Here is an 18,279-nt window from a genome sequence, read left to right as displayed (position 1 = left end):
CTAGGGGATGGGGGAGCAGAGGGCTCCCTGGGCACCCTCGCCTGCAGGCACCGCCCCCCCCCACAGCTCTCATTGGCCAGGAACAGGGAACCGCAGCCAATGGGATCTGCAGAGGAGGTACCCGCAGACGAGGGCAGCGTGTGGAGTCCTCTGCCTACTCTCCCCCAGGGACATGGTGCTGGCCACTTCTTGGAGCAGCATAGTGTGACAGGGGGTCAGGAAGGCAGGCAGGGAGCCTGTCTTAGCCCTCCTGCGTGCCACTGCCATCCCAGAACTGCTCCTGGTAAGCAGAGGCGGGCCACAGAGCCCGCATCCCTTCTGCACCCCGCACCCACAACCCCCTCCTGCACCCCAGCCCCCTGCCCTGAGCCTCCTGCCGCACCCCTCCTTCATCTCAACCTCCTGCCCTGATCCCCCTGCCACATCCCACACCCTCCCACACCCCAAACCCCTACCGTGAGCCCCCTTCTGCACCCTGCATCCCAACCCCCTGCCTAGAGCCCCCTTGTATACCCTGCACCCCTCCTGCGCCCCAATCCCTTGCCCTGAGCCCCTTCCTGCACACTGCACCCCCTCCCACATCCTGCACTCCCCTCCTGCACCCCAACCCCCTGCCCCAGCCCTACATTCATGGCCCTGCATGCAATTTCCCCACCCAGATGTGGTCCTCGAGCCAAAAATTTTGCCTACCCCGGCCTAAATGTTACAATCATGATCAGGGTACCATTGTGCCAAGCACTGCACAAACACAAAATATGAAATGGTCCCTGATCAGATGGTGTTACAATCTAAAAAGATAATACAGACCAGCACTAACAGGCAGACAACAAACAAGTATAATTTTAAAACATAAAAACTTTGGTAATTATTGTTTGGTTATGTTTGTTAATTCCCTAACCTTTCCCCTACTTGCTACATAGTTGTTCTATTATACAGGTGAGTAGACTTTGCATTTCTTCACCTTCAAGTCAAAAATAATCAACCAAAAAGGTTAATCTTAAAAAAATATATCTTACCCTCTCCAAGAAAGAGCAGCTCTCCTCCAACTTCTTCCTCCTCAGAAAACTGAGCAAAACTGGATTATGCAGCATGCCCTCATCAACAGATTTGGGCTATTTTGGAGCAAAGAGGTGAGGGAGTGAATTTCAGAGTCAAGCCCCAACATGGACAACTCCTTGCCAGCTGCCCTTCCCTTTTAAACTGACGAAGTTCCTGAGCTACCATCTCCACTGATCGTAATTTAATTTGTACGTTATCTAAAGCAGAGGTTCTCAAACTGTGGTCCACAAGCTCCATTCAGGTGGTCTGCGGATAGTTCCCTCTAAGGTTCCCATGCAGGTATGGCTCCACTAATTAGGTACCTGGACCCTGGAGAAGATGCACATGTAAGGTGAGGTAGTGGCCTGGGGAGGAATAGGGGGCAGGTGGGAGGGAGCAGTGGGGTGAGAAGAGGAGATGGGGAGAATTTGGGACATGCAGGGCTGCGGCAGCCAGAGAAAGAGACGACTTTCCCCAGCTCCAGAGTTGCGGCTGCCAGGGAGAAGTTCTGGGGCTGCCACGGTGGGGGAGAGAGGGCACATCCATCACATTAGAAAGGTAAGACTAGTGATATTAAAATATGAGTTGTGTGCTTTTATTTTTAGAACAAAAAAATGTTAATTATTATTAAGGGTTTTTTTTTTTTTCATATAGCATTTTTATCCAAAGCACTTTATAACAGTTAGCTAACAGTACAAACATCATTTGGAAAGGTCATTAAGTGGTCAGCCTAGACCCTCAGCAATTTTCAAGTGGTCCACGAAAAAAAAAAGTTTGAGACCACAGATCTAAAGTCTAAGCATTGTAGTAGTTAAGTGCTATAATTTGGCAATAGCATATGGAGAGAGTCTCCCAAACAAGCAGGCTTTAATCATTAGGGCTTAAAAAGTGTCAAGACCAGACTTCAAATTCTTAGGGACCCACAGGCAGCAAGTGCAGATCCCGAGAACAGGTGTAACATACTAATAGTGAAATGCTCCACTCATCAAAAGTGTGCCCCTTTTAAGATAGGACTCTAAGGAAAAGATGATACATCAAACACCCCTTTCCTTAGGGCCAACTGATGATCTACTGTATCTTCTGTTAGGAGTACTATTCGTATCTAGTAGTTTACAGTTTTGTGCGCATACCTATATGAAATTAGTTGCAAGTCTCATTCCTCGGCCAGTTTCTTATACCTATTGATAGAGAGAGCATTACTTACACAGAACTTTGGGCCATTCAACAAATGCCTCATTTGGATTAGAATCCTGATTTTGTGCTGGTGCTTAGCTCATTGTTGGGTGATGCAATTGTGACATCAGATATTACTTAGTCAATCATACAGCACAGCTCACACTAGAATTTACACATTACAATCCCCTTGGTTAACATGCCACAGAAATATTAGGGTTTTTTATTATTACAAATAAATCATTAATAAAATGCTTTTTTGATAGGGGCACATCAACCAAAAAAAAAAAAAAAAGGGGGGGGTTTGAATGAGACCTCACTAATTCAAACCACGTAAGAACAGTAAAAATAGTTTTCTGAATACAGAGACAGCTGGCTAGAGAGCATGTCCTTCTGCGTTTGTCCCTTTGTCCTGGGAAACTTCTTGATTATTAACCAAATTGCAAACAAAATTTTAACTTATCAGTCAACTCCAACAGTATCTTTGGGGATTAGAGTTTAAAAACATAGATCTAGACCTCTACATATTCTTCAGGGAGGTTAGAGGGGAACAAAAAACAAGTTACAAAAATGCCACGCAACGAGATCCCAAGAACCACAGACACCCACTCAGGCACAAAATGAACATTACTGAGGGAGATATTTATTGGACTCGTAAAGATTCAGACAGTTCACGCTGACACGACTTTAACCAGTTCATTTAAAATCTCATTGATCTATCAATACACCTGTGTTTTTCCATCACTTTATACAAGAGAGATTTAGATATCATATTATACATCATCTATTATAAAGGCTAATCGTAAAATTCCAGCAGGATGGACACAGTGCCTTTTCATGTCTAATGACTATAATTTCATGATGGACAACTACCGTGGAAAATATCAAAGTAGAGTAATTTGCAAGAGCAAGAAAATAGTTCACTTAATCTTATCAATTTCAAGAGATGACTATAAAGCAGCAATTAAATTACTCATTGGTAATTATGCATCCTTGAAGATATTATTTGACTGGATTCTCTTAGGTCACAGCTGAATAGTGAGAGACAGGCCAGACCCTTAATTTAGAGAGGAAGGATGGTCCAGTGGTTAGGGCACTAGTTTAGGATGGGGAGACCCAGCCAGGTTCAATTCTCTGCTCCATCACAGATGTCATATGTGGCCAGGAGTAAAAATCACTTAGCATCTCTAAGCCTCAGGTTTCCATCTGTAAAGTGCAGATGATAGCACTTCCCTACCTCACAAGGGGATTGTGAAGATAAACACATTAAAGATTGTGAGGTGTTCAGGTACTACAGTGATGTAATAAGTATCTAAAATAGATACAGATTAGATATCAAAGATTTTTGGACCTCTCAATCATTGGCTTTTCAGCATCATTCTGGAACATATTGAGTCCCAACAGTTTGGACGACATTGTCTTTGGACGACATTTAGAAATCATAACAGCCCATACATGGTTATATAGTCCCACAGTGTATACAAGACAGAGATAACTATGTTATCCACTCTATAGAGGTATTATGCAGGATGCTTGCTTGTAATTCTGTTGGTTATTTCCTCTCTCAGACTTTGATATCACTTTTGATGGAAGATATCCAATTGTTAATATAATCCATCCAGATAAGAGGTGAAGATTGCAAAAGGAAACATCCCCCACAAAGAACATTTTAAACCACAAGTGTCTGAGAAACCACAGACCGCCATAAAGCTTTTCTTGTTAAATTTTGTAACGTTGGGAGTATAACCAACATCCAGAAGAGGTTTCAATTAAAATAACCAAATGTTTATGCAAGAATCTTTAAAAAAAAACAAAAAACAAAAAGTAGTAAATAGAGAACTGATCTGTCAGGAACCACCAGTCTCAAACCCAGGCCCCCGAGGCTGCCAAGCAGGAATCTTATACTCAGCACCTTCACGCACTGACAAGGGAACTGCCACTAATACCCAACACCTGCTGATTCAGCTGTGTCAGATGACTGACAGCAAATGCTGATTGGGTACCACTGGATATAAAGCTTCCTGTTCCTGTCCCCACACCCTGTCTGAGCATCTAGTCACTAGGCCTGCTACTGCCTAGACCTCGGACACAAAGTCCCTGCTTCCTCAACTAGTTCCGGCTCCTTGCTCTTGCTATTTCACACGTTTCTTGTTCCTACTACCATTCTTCGTCCCTGTTCCTCTCACCACACCTTTTTCTTGGTTCCTGATACCTTGCCCTGACCTCAGTTGCTCACTTTGGCTTTGACCATTGGCATGATCACAACCCCAACTCTACTCCTGGCATCAACCACTAGGTTAGACAGCCCCTGTTATGGCCCCTGTTGTGATCTGAGAAACTGAAAGCAATGAAAAGGCAACCATAGATCTCGAAAACTGAGCATCAGCACATAATGATGTTTGCTGCCCTGAATAAAGATAAGAAAGCCCTTACTGCCTTAGAAAATAAAGACATGACTTAAAAATTACCATTTTGGAAGTCCTCAAACACTGGGATATAGGAATACTTTTTTTTCCCCCAAGTTAAATTGTTTTCAAAATATGCTCATATGGCTTAACCTGCACAATCATTTTAAATTACCCCATTTTTACAACTGCGACAGAAAACCCTCACGACCCTTCAGAAACAAGTCTGGATATGCTTTTTAATTCAGGGAATCATGGGACACAATAAGGTATCCATTGTCCTGCTTGTATTGAAGTGCACTCATTACTGGAAGTCTTTTTTTGTCTGTCTTCACAGAGTAGTAAAAGAAAATATAAACTAAGAGTATGTCTACACTACCCACCGGATCAGCAGGCAGTGATCGATCCAGTGGGGATCGATTTATCGCGTCTAGTCTAGATGTGATAAATCGACCCCGGAGCCCTCTCCTGTCGACTTCTGTACTCCAGCACCATTACAGGCACAAGCAGAGATGATGGGGGAGCAACAGCTGTTGACTCACCAGGGTGAAGACACCATGGTAAGTCAATCTAAATCCGTCGACTTCAGCTACGTGAATAACTTAGATCGATTCCCCCCACAGTGTAGATCAGGGCTAAGAATACATCTACACTGTAGCTGTAAGCATCCTTCCCAGAGCGGATAAACAGACACACGCATTAGCTCTGCTTGATCTAGCACAATAGTGCAGGTGGTGGCCACCTGAATAGGTACCCAGGGATCCAGGCAGGTTTGTACTAAAGCAGCTAGCCTGGGCTGCTGTACATCAGAAGCTAATCTAATCATTCTGTGTTGCTAATCAAATCACTGTGCAATTCCAGTGTTGTTTTGCTGTGTGGTCCTCTCCCTTAAGCTAAGCTAACTCCGGTGCAGCAACTGGAGTGTACTAACTCATGCTAACTGTTGCAATGAAGACAAGCCCCACATGACTGCAGTTCAAATATCACAGGTGAACATACCTGTGGTATCATACATTCAGAAACATGTATACTTTTGTATTTATTTGACTGTGCAAACAGAGCATTTACTTCCTACTTTGAACCATGTTGCAAGTGCTTATTTTATTAGAATAATGATGTGCATTATGGGAGACTAATACAATTTTTCTGCAAGACCTATTCATAGTACAACTAATCTGTGCACAACAGAATTGTGTTCAAACTTACATTTGTAGGACTTTAACACATCTGTAAAATGTTATTTTTAAATTGTAACATGAACTATGTTGACCACTTTTAAACTATTATTTTTCTTAATATAGTTGAAAATTTGAAGCATGTATAGTACCTGATTGACTACTGGACCTATAATGAGTTATGGTTTTTGTAAGATTATTTGAATTTCATTTGCTAGATTTCTTCAGTTTATGTAATCAGTAAGTACAGTTTTAGTAATCATTAAGGACACTAAGCAAACAAAATAGTTAAAAAGGAACACCAACTTAAAATACTGCATTTTTGTGATTTTTTTTAATCTATCAGCACAAGAAGCATTTAAGATTATATAACTGAAAGAGATTAGAGAAAAAAATGTGAAATTATTTTTCCTTATTCATAATTTCACTTTCTCTGAAGTGTGTACCCACTGTTGTCAGTCTTGTACTGGTCTTCTGCCTTTATTCCTCAAGTATCAGATGTAGTATATGAGGTTCCTCTCGTGACTGAGAAATCTTGAACTAAAAATAATTGATAGAAGTGTGACTTTTAATTTGACAATATCTCAAATTCCCCTGCTAGCCTGCATAAGGAAATACAGTCACATTCAGACACTAGGCATTTTACCATAGCTGAGGAAATACAAAGATCTAAGGTCTATTTTAGAAAAATCATTACTCAAACATTATCAAAGCAGAAAGCTTTTTATTTAAAACGAAGAGTCCTTCCATTTTTTTTCTCTCTCTCACTCTGCAGATAGAAGGTTTATACTAGGATGGATACCCCTATGCATGTCCAATCAATGAAATACAACAGAGAATAAAATGCACGAAGTAGGTTCTGATAGACTACACTTTGGAGAAGACAAAATTAAAGTTTCCATTACCTTACGTTACCTTTCTATCCTCATGAGTACCTGTTGCTCCAGAGACTTTGAACTGATGGGGAGAAAAGAAAAGTAGCAAATATCGTCCAACAAAGGGCAGAAAGAGGAAAATTATTCCAAAACCGAATAAAGCTCTGAATCTTTTTTCTCCTTCAAAAATTAATAAGTTTCTTTGATGAAAGATACCAAGAGAAGATTGAGGGACTTTTCATCCAAAAGTGAGTTAGACAAAAACTTCTATTTGGCTAAGCACTACAAAAGATGGACCAAGATGATATACAACAGCTCTTATCATGAGATATCTTTGCTATTCTGCCCAATAGTGAGAGGCAACCATATGAAACAATGACCAGGTTGCTGCCCTATAAATGTTGAAGTTGAACTCATGAGCCAGAAGCTTCTTGAGATCTCATTGAATAGGCCACCACTCTACTTGGGGACACTATGTTAACCAATCATTTAGGTATGTATGTATGTATGTATGTATGTATAATCAAATACAACTGGACATCCAAGAGGAGATCCTTTGGGAGGATATTGGACAGCCTTTCATTCTCTTTGCAGTCCTGATGAATAGTGGTGAATAATGGATAATGGCACAGAGTATACTTCTAAAGTTTGAGGATGATACCAAGCTGGGAAGGGTTGCATGCGCTTTGGAGGGCAGGACTAGAATTCAAAATTATCTTGACAAACTGGAGAAATGGACTGAAATAAATATGATAAAATTCAATAGGACAAATTCAAAAATGATTAAAGATCTAGAAAACATGATCTATGAGGAAAGATTGAAAAAACTGGGTTTGTTTAGTCTGGCAAAGAGAAGAATAAGAGGGGACATGAAAACAGTCTTCAAATATGTAAAAGGTTGTTATAAAGAGGAGGGTGATAAATTGATCGATCCTGCTTTGAGAAGGGGGTTGGACTAGATGATCTCCTGAGGTCCCTTCCAGCCCTAATGATCTATGATACATAAGTGAAATTATTCTTCTCCACTGAGAAGATGACAAAAAGTAATGAGCTTAAACTGCAGCAAGGGAAAACATTAGAAAAAACTTCCCAACTGTAAGGGTAGTTAAGCACTAGAACAAATAATCTAGGGAAGTTCTGGAATCCATCTCATTGGAGATTAAGAACAGGTTAGATGAACATCTCTCAGAGATGGTCTATATCGGAGTGGGTAAACTTTTTCGAGGGCCACATTGGGGTTGCAAACCTGTATGTAGGGCCAGGAAGGGAAGGTTGTGCCTCCCCAAACAGCCTGGCCTCCGCCCCCTCCCACTTCCCACCCCCTGACTGCCCCCCTCAGAACCTCCGACCATCCAACCCCCCTACTCCTTGTCCACTAACTACCCCCTCCCAGCACCCCCTGCCCCTAACCTCCCCCAGGACCTCACCCCCTGTCCAAGCCCCCCACTCCCAATCACCTGACTGCCGCGACCCCTATCCACACCCCCACCCCAACAGGCCCCCTGGGACCCTACATCTATCCAACCCCCCTGTTCCCCCATCCTCTGACTGTCCCCTCCCCGCTCCCAGAACCTCTGCCCCATCCAACAGCTCCCTGTCCCCTGACTTCTCTCCCCGAAACCTCCCATGCCTTATCCAACTCCCCGCCCCCTTAGCATGACGCTCAGAGCAGCGTATTTGGCCGCCCCGCCGCCTGGCTGGAGCTAGACATGCTGCCGCTCTGCTTGGCAGTAGCATGTCGCTCCGCTGCCCAGAGTGCTGTCCACATGGCGGCATGGCTGCAGGGGACGGGGGACAACTGGGGAGGGGCTGGGGGCTAGCCTCCCTGGCCAGGAGCTCAAGGGCCTGTATGTAGGGCCTGTATGTAGGGCCCGCAGGCCATAGTTTGCCCACCTCTGGTCTATATAATATTTAGTCCTCTCTCAGTGCAGGGAATTGGACTTGACCTATCGAGGACCCAGCAAGTCATATGTTTCTGTGATGCTTTGAACAGTTGCATCGAAGACCTACATGGTTTAATTTGAAGCAAGTAAAAAGCCAAAGCTCTTCGAATGTCTAAAGCACAGAGTGTTTCCTCATTATGAGTATAACACTTTGGAAAGTAGGTCAATAAATAGATTGCTTGGTTAATATGAAAACAGAAAACTATTTTAGTAAAACTTCAGGTAAGGGTGAAAGTAAAATTTGTCTCTACAGAAGACCGTATGCAGGGATTCTGACACTAGAGGTCGCAATTCCCCCGCTCTTCTGGCCAAGGTAAGAGCAACCATAAGAGCTACTTTCACTGAAAAGCATAGCAGGGAACAGGTTGCCAGCAGCTCAAAGTGGGGAATATATCAACTTTGCTAAAACTAGATTCAAGTTCAATGGAGGGACAGCCTCCTGAACCTGTGGTTATAGCCTGTCCAGAACTTTCAAAAATCTGTTAAACATAAGATTGGAAAAAAGAGTGACTGATTATCAACAGGAGGATGGAAAGCCAAGATAGCTGCTATTTGTACTTTGATGGAACTAATGGCTAACTTTTGTTGTTTCAGGAACAGGAGACAGTCCAATACATGCTGGATATGAGCCCCCCAGGCCAGGGAAACATCTTTCTGTCAGTACCAGATGGAATATTTTCCATTTAGTCAGGTAAATACTCCTAGGTAAACGACTTTCCACTATTTAGAAGCACTTCCTATACTTCCTTAAAACAAGCCCATCAAAAATGTCAGCCATGAAATATCCAGAAAAAAATCTCAAAAATGGAATTTCAATTAAGATAAGCAGATATTTCCTTTAATCATTACATTCCTTACCAATCACGATTCTAGTTCATAGTTAAAATAAATCTTGTCACACCCTATGCATTTCCAATACGTATCAACGTCTATTCTGTTCTACAGAATGTCTGCCTGTATACAAGACTTCAGGGTTTGAGTTCCAATGCTTTAAGTTTAGTAACCTCAGCACAAGTTCTCTCTCTCTCTCAAAGATATTCACAATATAATCTAAATAGACATGCATTCATATTGAGTTGTAATCCAGAAGACCCTCTTCTTTTAGCATGCTTCAAACTGTGGAGGTTACATAAACATATGTACCATCACTCGAAGTAGTGGACACTGCTTACTGTAACAGGCGGTACTTTGAGATGGTGGTCCCTATCTGTACTCCACACATGGGATACGCATGCATGCAAGTCCGGAAATTCTTCAAAGCAGCATCCACTGGCTCACACACACATAGTAGCTCTCCTTGTACTCCCAACCGAGAATTTAAGAGGCAGTGCGGTTCCTTTTTTTACCACAAATCCAATAGGATCCAAAGCAGAGGGAATGGAGGGCAGGTAGTAGAATCCAGATAGGGTCCACACATCTCAAAGAACCTCCAGTTACAGTAAGCAACATCCACTACTTCGTGTGATGGTATGTATGCGTATTCCATACGCAGATGATTGGCAAGCAATGTTCAGACTGGAGGCATATGCAAGAAAGCTGGTAGTAAAGATGTTTCCAATTCCGCCAACACCATTATTGCATCCATAGCCTACACGTGTACTACAACGTAGTGCATCATGAACATGTGGCTCAAGCTTCAGGTGGCCACTCTGCAGATGTGCTGCAGAGGAACATCTGATAGGGATGCCAAGGAAGCACCTTGTGCTCACATGGAGTCAGTTATGACACCCCCAGAGGATGTCTGCTATCTTGTAGCACTCGAAGGCTATGTATACACTGCACTTTTGTCGGTCAAAGGTGTGAAAAACACATATGCCTAACCAAAAAAATTTTTAATGACAAAAAACGCTGGTGTGAACAGTGCTTTGTCCGCGAGAGACGCTCTTCCGTCAACAAAGCTACCGCCCCTCATTGGGGGTGGTTTTATTTTGTCAGCAAGAGAGCTCTCTCCTGTTGACAAAGAGCAGCAGCAAGGCATTAGTGGCACAGCTGTGCCACTGTAAACTGTGCAGTGTAGACATAGCATAAGATGCATCACAAGACCCACTGGGAGGATATGGCTTGTCCACATGATCTCTCTGCTATGGTGATAGAGTGTATCGGTTTCCTGATCGGCTTTTCAGGTAGAAGGTGAGTACATGTCTGTCACTGAGGGAGTGAAATCTCTTATCTTCAGAGGAAGCATGGGGTTTCGGGAAAAATACAGGAAGTATTCATTTGATTGATGTGGAACAATCCTAGAGAGAAACTTGAGGTGGTGTTGAAGAGAAACCTTTTCCTTTTGAAACATGGTATAAGGAGAGTCCTCCATGATGGCTCAGAGCTTGCTGACCCACCTATCTGAGGTGAGAGCTACCAAGAATGCCCTTTGTGGACAGGTAGGCCATGGTATAAATTGCCGTGGGTTTGAAAGGCAAACTAGTGAGTTTGGACAGGACAAGGTTAAGGTCTCATTGATGGGTAGGTTAAAGCACTAGTGGAAAGGTCCTGATTAGGCTTTTCTTGAATCATACTGTAGCTGGGTAACTAAAGACGGAGCATCCTTCTACCAGAGGGAAGAAGACACTGATGGCTGCCTGGTATACTCTTAGCAAACTAAGAGAGACCTGAAGTCTTCAGGGACTGGAGATAGTCTAGAACAACTGGAATGCTTAAAGTATCTAGAGAATGTTGGTGCAATTGTGCCATGCTGAAAAGTGTCTCCAGTTGGCAGGATAGCAAGTTCTAGTAGACTCATCCCTACTTTGGTTAAGAATCACCTGAAGAGGGGTTAAACGTGGACATTCTATTTCCGAAGCCCATCCAAAAACTAGGCCCTGAGGTTGGATCCCAGATTGGGACGCTTGGTCTCTCCCTCTCCCTGTCTCCATCCCCACCCCATTCTGGGTTAGGAGACCGGGAATAGGCAGACCCTGATTGGTAGGCATGCAGACATTGTTGCAAGTTCCATGAACTAGAACTGTCTGGGCTAGTGGGGTGCTAGGAGAATGATCTTGGCTTTGTTGTGATGCATCTTTCCTACGATCTGTGGAAGCAGGGAAGTGAGAGGAAAGGCATATTGAGGCCATTAATCCAGAATATCAGCAGATCACTGCCTTGGGAGTCACAGCTATGGCTCTCCTGAAGCAATATAGGGAGAGACTTCTGTTCATTTGGGACACAAAGAGGTCCCATAGTGATGCATCCCACTGTGTAAATATCTCACTTATGATGTGTTGAGAACCTCCCACTCACAATCTATCAAGAAACTTCTGCTTAATTTCTCTTTCAGGGAGTTGCGAATACCAGGAAGGAATGCTGCCTGTATCATGATGCAGTTCCTGATACACCACTTCCAAAGCCTCATGGCTTTGTGGCAGAGGGGATGAGATCATGCCTCCCTGTTTGTTTATATAGAACTCCATGATGATATTACCTGACATTATTTGTACATGGACTGAGCATGTAAAAGGAAGGAAGACCTTGCATGCAAGGCAGACCGCCCTCAGTTTCAGTACGTTTATATCTAGTCGGGCTTTTCATGAGATCCAGGTGCCCCGAATAGCATGGCTGTCCAGGTGAACATCCTACCCCAAAAGGGTGGCGTCTGTCACAATGGTGGTGGTGGGGTGGGAGAACTGAAGGGAACTCCCACCATGACCTTTTCTGGGTTCAACCACCAAGTTAGGGAGGTGACAACTGTGCTCGGAATGAGCACCCTGGAGTTAATATGGTCCTTGCTTAGTCAATAAATCAAGTTAAGCCAAGCCTGCAGGCACTGCAAGTGAAGTCTGGCATAGGTGCACATGGCCTAACAGTGAGAGGTACTTGCGCACTGTAGGTGATGTGTGAAATCAGGTTGCCCATTGCACAAAACCTTTCAGAGGGGAGGTACGCTCTCATGGAAACCAAGTCCAACCTTGCCCCTATAAATTTCATTGATCTTGTAGGTAACAAAACAGACTTTTCTTCATTTATGCAGATGCCCAGGGCTGTTAAAAGTTGTATGAGAAACCCTGTTGCTGATGTGACCTCCTGACAAGAGTAGCCTATCAGGAGCCAATTGTCAAGGTATGGGAATACCATATAGTCCTAACATCTCATCTGGGCTGCTACTGAGAGAAAAACCTTTGTATATACTCTGGGTGCCATAGCCAGCCCAAAGGGGACGATTCAAAACTGGAAGTGTTCCTGGCCTGCCATAAAACGCAGAAAACTCCTGTGTGATGAGTGTATGTCCACATGGAACTACAGGTCCTTCATGTTGAGAACCACAAACTACATCCCTTCCTGAAGTGAGAGTTTTAAAGATGCCAATGTAATCATTCAGAACTTCAGATTTCAAATAATGATGGTGAGTTGCAGAAGATCCAGGATGGGCCTCTACCCTCTGTCTCTTTTGAGGATTAGAAAATATGGGGAATAGAACCCTCTCCCACGGTAATGAGGTAGGACACGCTCTATTGCCTCTCAGTGTAAAAGGGATTCTGCTTTCTCTTGAAGAACAACCTCATGAGAGTGGTCCCCAAAAGGGGTATTGGGACGGGGTTTTATGAGGTGGGAAAGAGATAATCTCCAGAATCCAGCTGTCTGTAGTGCTCTTGTTCTAGCTATGGGCAAAGAGTGTAAGACAGTCCCCCAAGATGACAGGGGATAGGGCAGTTGGCATCAGTGGTGGCACTCGAACAACATGCCATAAGTGGCTCTTGACTGTAGCTGAAGAGGGAGCCAAAAAGTGAGACCTCTGAATCTTTTGGTGTTTGTGTGGAGGTTCAGCCATGCGCTGGAAATAAGGTGCATGGGGAGGGGATGGCCTCCATCATGGATTGCCTCCAGTATTTCCTCCTGAGGGTTGGAGTATAAATTCTCAGGGAATGCAGAGTTGATCGAGATTTTTAATGAATGCAGGAACTCATCCATTTTCTCACTGAAGAGATTCGACTGGTCAAAAGGGATGGCCTGGATGTTTCGGACCTCCCTAGGAAACCCAAATGACTGCAGCTCGGAATCCCCCCTCATGACTAGACCAGTGGCCAAATTTCTGGAAGCCATGTCCACTGCATCCATTGCAGTCTGTAGGACTGCTTTTGCCACTAGCTTCCTCTCATCTAAAAGAGATTGAAATTGGGGCCTGTCTTCTGTGGGAAGCTTGTCTGTGAAGTCTATGAGCGTGGATAGGTATTAAAATAATACTTTGCTAATGCTTGGCAGTTAGCAACACAAATGTGTTGACTCTTCTCCCCAGGAGGTCCAGTCTTTACCTTAGAGCCTTCACCTGGCAGTGCGACTGAGCCCTTTCAGCAGTCACCTGAACCACTAGTAAGTTGGAGGAAGTATGGAGGGAAAATAAGAATTCAGCCCTTTCAGCAGGAACAAAATGTCACCTCTTGGCCTTTTTGGTGTAGGGGCACAGGATGCTGGAGTGTTCCATACCACTCTACCCAGTTCTAGTATGGCCTCACTGATGGGTAGGGCTACCTTATTCGGTTCCTGCAGCTACAAGATGCCCAAATGGGATATGCAGGTCACTGGCAACTCCTTGTAACAGCTCCTGGTATGGCGGTGGTCATCTGGTGGAGAAAGCGAAGGAGCAACCACTTCGGCCAGGGAAGATAAACAGACAGCCATTGGAATCATCAGTACCTGTAGATCCAGTTCCACATGTTTCTACACCAATGGCAGGGCTGGCTCCAGGCCCCAGCACGCCAAGCGTGTGCTTGGGGCGGCATGCCGCGGGGGCCGCCCTGCTGGTTGCCGGGAGGGCGTCAGACGGCTCCGGTGGACCTCCCGCAGGCATGCCTGCGGAGGGTCCGCTGGTCCCGCGGCTCCAGTGAAGCATCCACAGGCATGCCTGCGGGAGGTCCACCGGAGCCGCGGGACCAGCAGACCCTCCGCAGGGATGCCTGCAGAAGGTCCACTGGAGCCGCGGGACCAGCAGACCCTCCGCAGCCACATCCGCGGAAGATCCACCGGAGCTGCGGGACCAGTGGACCCTCCGCAGGGATGCCTGCGAGAGGTCCACTAGAGCTGCAGCACCGGCGAGCGGCAGAGTGCCCCCGCGGCGTGCCGCCATGCTTGGGGCGGCCAAATGGCTAGAGCCGGCCCTGACCAATGGAATCCACTGACGAGAGAAAGAGGATCAGTATGACTCTTGAGGGGGCCCAGATGCCTGCACAGGATCCCACAGAACCAAATAAAGGCAGAAAGAAGGACTGATCAGTTGCAATGGACCCCAAGAAAATCGGTACTAGCATTCTTGGGGAGTGGGTCATACCCAGCGGAATGGTGAGCATAATCCCCTTTACTATGTATCACAGCTCAACTGCCTCCACGGAGATATCAGTGCAGCCATCTACTCTGATTCATCTGGGAACTGCTTCACTGCTAGCACCCATGCCATCAGTACCACGGCACTCCTGCCAGATGGTTGGAGATGAGATGGCTCCTGGGACAGTGATGTAGACTCTCCGCCAGAGTAAGGACATCCCTCAGGAGAGCTGGGCCAGAAAGAAATGAAGACCATGGATAAGAGAGGAATATACTCGTCTATGTTTTATACGTCTCAGCACACCATGGTGCCTGAGGAATTTCACCAATTAAGCCTGATGCATTCAGTGCTCCTGCAGTGACTGGATGGTCTTCAGAAGGACAAGGCCCTTTTACCTACCCGCACTCACAGACGGAACTGAGGAACATATATCTTTGCGATTCGGTGCCAAGGTGACTGACGAAACAAGCAGATCCTTCTTTTTACATTTTGCCCTTTGATCTGGGGGTCTTCACTCGAGACAGCTCCTTAGGTTCTGTACACAACATCTCGCTCAACCTGGACAGGCTTGGGGAGGAAGTGCGTTTCTTATGAAGAATCCTCAATGGGGATCTATCCTTGCGCCCACGTGAGTCCCCTTTACTCTCATTAGGAGCCCTGAAAGAAGAGCCCTTGGACTTAGATGTTGAGGGTTCCACTCCAAGGCACTTGACGGGGCACTGCTTGTCAGCTGAGGCCGATGTACACGGGATTTCTCCCTGGCCTGGATTAGAAAGGGGCCTCATAGCCTTCTCTAACAGATGCATCCATAGGCGAAACTCCTGGACTTCTCGAGTTCTGGGTGGGAAAGAGTGATAGATACTGCATTTCACAGAGATATGCACTTCACCCAGGCAATACAGGCAGTGTTGATGTTCATCACTGATGAAGAAGGATTGAGGGTAGGAAACACAATTCTTGAATCCCAGTACTCTATGCATAGTCCTGGAGCCAGGGAGGGGTTCCTCAACCTGGGAAAAAAAAATATTCTATACTATACTTTAAAATGTAATTATTAACTACTAATCTGAGAATATAACTATTTACAAATGGTTTCATTATAGGTTATGCAACTAAGTGAAGGAGAACACAATTCCAACTCAGGCATGCAGCAGTAAGAAGGAACTGAAGAGGCGTTGACACACATTGCCTCATGGATGGGAGCATGAAGAGAGCTACTGTGCACGTGTAGGCCAACAGACACAGCTTTGAAGTATTTCCGGACTTAAGCCCATGGTGCGAATGCGTATCCCATATGAGGAACACACATAGGGACCATCACTTGAAGAAGAACAAGATGTTAAGAGACAGTGATTCACAAACTGCCAGACAAGTTTTTGAAAATGGAACTTATGCTCTCAGTCAGTTGAGCACTTTAAAAAGGTAAAAAATGGAGACATAGGGTAAAGTTTTCAATAGTTTATGGGGGAGATTTTCAAAAGGCACTAAAGGGAGTCAGGCAAGTGTCAATTGGAGTCAGGCACCTCTCTTTTGGGGTCTCCTATTTTTATGTTTGGGTACCAGCCCTCTATCTAATTTAGGGTTTTGCATAGTATCAATCCCTGTTTTAGCCTCATAGTGAGATCCCTAGTGGATTTCATGGAGCCTTCTGCTCCTTTTTCTTTCCTGGATAGAGGAGGCTCTGCTTGGGTTGAATGTTGCTGGTGGATTGGTTTGTTTGGTTGGTTGCTTGGGTTTTATGGTATCTACCCAGTTAGGGAGAGCTTTGCCACCAAAAGAGGAGGATCTTACACCATGCCCTAAAAGTAAGTAAAATTCAGATTAGTTCAAGTTTCTGTGAAAGCTCATTCCATGGTTAAAAAAAACCCCACTCTCTCTGTCTCTCATACATTCTGCCCAAGCGTGAGCTGCACTGTACTAGAGGAGTACAGCTGTCTTGGAATGGAGATCTAACACTGATGTACTTGGGTTCTAATCCACTAGCAAGCTTTGAAAATCAAGACTGAGGCCTAATACAACACCAGAATCAGCCTGGGAGCCAGTGAAGGGAATAGAAGATGGCAGTCACATCCTCACAGTGGCTTGAACTATGGAAGTGGCAATCAGAGGCATTCTAAAAAACTACAATCTCTGCATTACTATAACTGGGGCTGATTGTGGAAGCAAATAACAGTATTCCAGTTTGGCAGTAACAAAAAGAATGGTCACTATAGTCAAATCCTCATCAGGAAGGAAGCAGCAGAGTTTCATAACAACCTAAAGGTAGAAGGCTTTTGGGCAGGGGGTCCATCAATGCTACCTCATCATTTAGGATTAGGGTTGCCAACTTTCTACTTGCACAAAACCGAACACCCTTGCCCCGCCCCTCCTCTGAGGCCCCTCCGCCGAGGTCCTGCCCCACTCATTCCATCCCCCCTCCCTCTGTCACTTGTTTTTCCCACTCTCATTCAGTTGCTCATTGTCACCAGGCTGGCCCAGGGGGTGAGGGCTTTGGCTGGCGAGCCGGACTGAGGGGTTCAGAGTATGGGAGGGGGTCTGGGCTGAGGCAGGGGGTTGGAGTGTTGGAATGGAACAGGCTCTGGGCTGGAGATGCGGGTTCCAAAGTGGGGAGAGAAATGAGGGAGTCAGGGTGCAGGAAGGGGCTCCAGGCTGGAACCGAGAGGTTCAAAGGGCAAGAGGGGGATCAGGGCTGGGGGAGGAGGTTGGGGCATGGGGAGGGGAGGGTTCTGGCTGGGGGTGTGGGCTCAGGAATGGGGCTGGGAATGAGGAGTTTGGGGTGCAGAAAGATGCTCCGGGCTGGGGATGAGGCGTTCGGAGGGTGGGAGGGGTTGAAGCATGGAAGGAGTGCAGGTTCTGGGCAGTGCTTACCGCAAGCAGCTCCTAGAAGCTGCAGCACGTCCCCCTTCCCGGCTCCTAAGTGGAGGCATAGCCGGGCGGCTTTGCACGCTGCCCTGTTCACAGGCACTGCCCCCTCAGCTCCCACTGGCCGCAGTTCCTGGCCAGTGGGAGTTGTACAGCCAGCGCTTGAGGCAGGGGCAGCACATGAAGCCCCCTGGCTGCCCCTACATGTAGGAGCTGGAGGTGGGACATGCCACTGCCTCTGGGAGATATGCAGAGCCACAGCAGGCAGGCAGCCTGACTTAGCGCCACCAACTGGACTTTTAATGGCCCAGTCAGCAGATGCAAGGGAACCAGGCATTCCAGTTGAAAACCAGACACCTGGCAACCCTATGTAGAATTAATGAATCATATAAGATGACCATGCTGCTTTTTACCACTTTAATAAATTGGGCGGAGAAGCCCTGTATGAAAGGAGAATTCAGTGTCACAGTTAATTCCATCTAACCAGCATCATTTTGGTGTTACCTATATTAAGTTTGAAGTACTGCTCTTCATTCACATGGTGATCCCCTGTACACCTTG

At 45.5% G+C, this 18,279-nt stretch overlaps 1 protein-coding gene across 8 annotated transcripts in view; it reads right to left on the bottom strand.

Annotated features, from left to right (window-relative positions):
• RFX3 (regulatory factor X3) overlaps positions 1-18,279 on the bottom strand; it is a 249,966-nt gene that overhangs the window by 188,365 nt on the left and 43,322 nt on the right. The window contains exon 2 of one of the 8 annotated variants that reach the window (XM_075067258.1): positions 1,017-1,065. The exons of the other annotated variants lie outside the window; for them this stretch is intronic. The gene's annotated coding sequence lies outside the window, so the exon portion shown is untranslated. The remainder of the gene's footprint in view (positions 1-1,016; positions 1,066-18,279) is intronic. 8 annotated transcript variants of the gene reach the window in all.

Source organism: Chelonoidis abingdonii, chromosome 6 (genome assembly GCF_003597395.2).
Source record: "Chelonoidis abingdonii isolate Lonesome George chromosome 6, CheloAbing_2.0, whole genome shotgun sequence".
In the NCBI taxonomy this organism is placed as follows: Eukaryota; Metazoa; Chordata; order Testudines; family Testudinidae; genus Chelonoidis; species Chelonoidis abingdonii.
The sequence above is the reverse complement of the archived record's forward strand: the minus strand, read 5'-3'. Positions and strand labels throughout refer to the sequence as shown.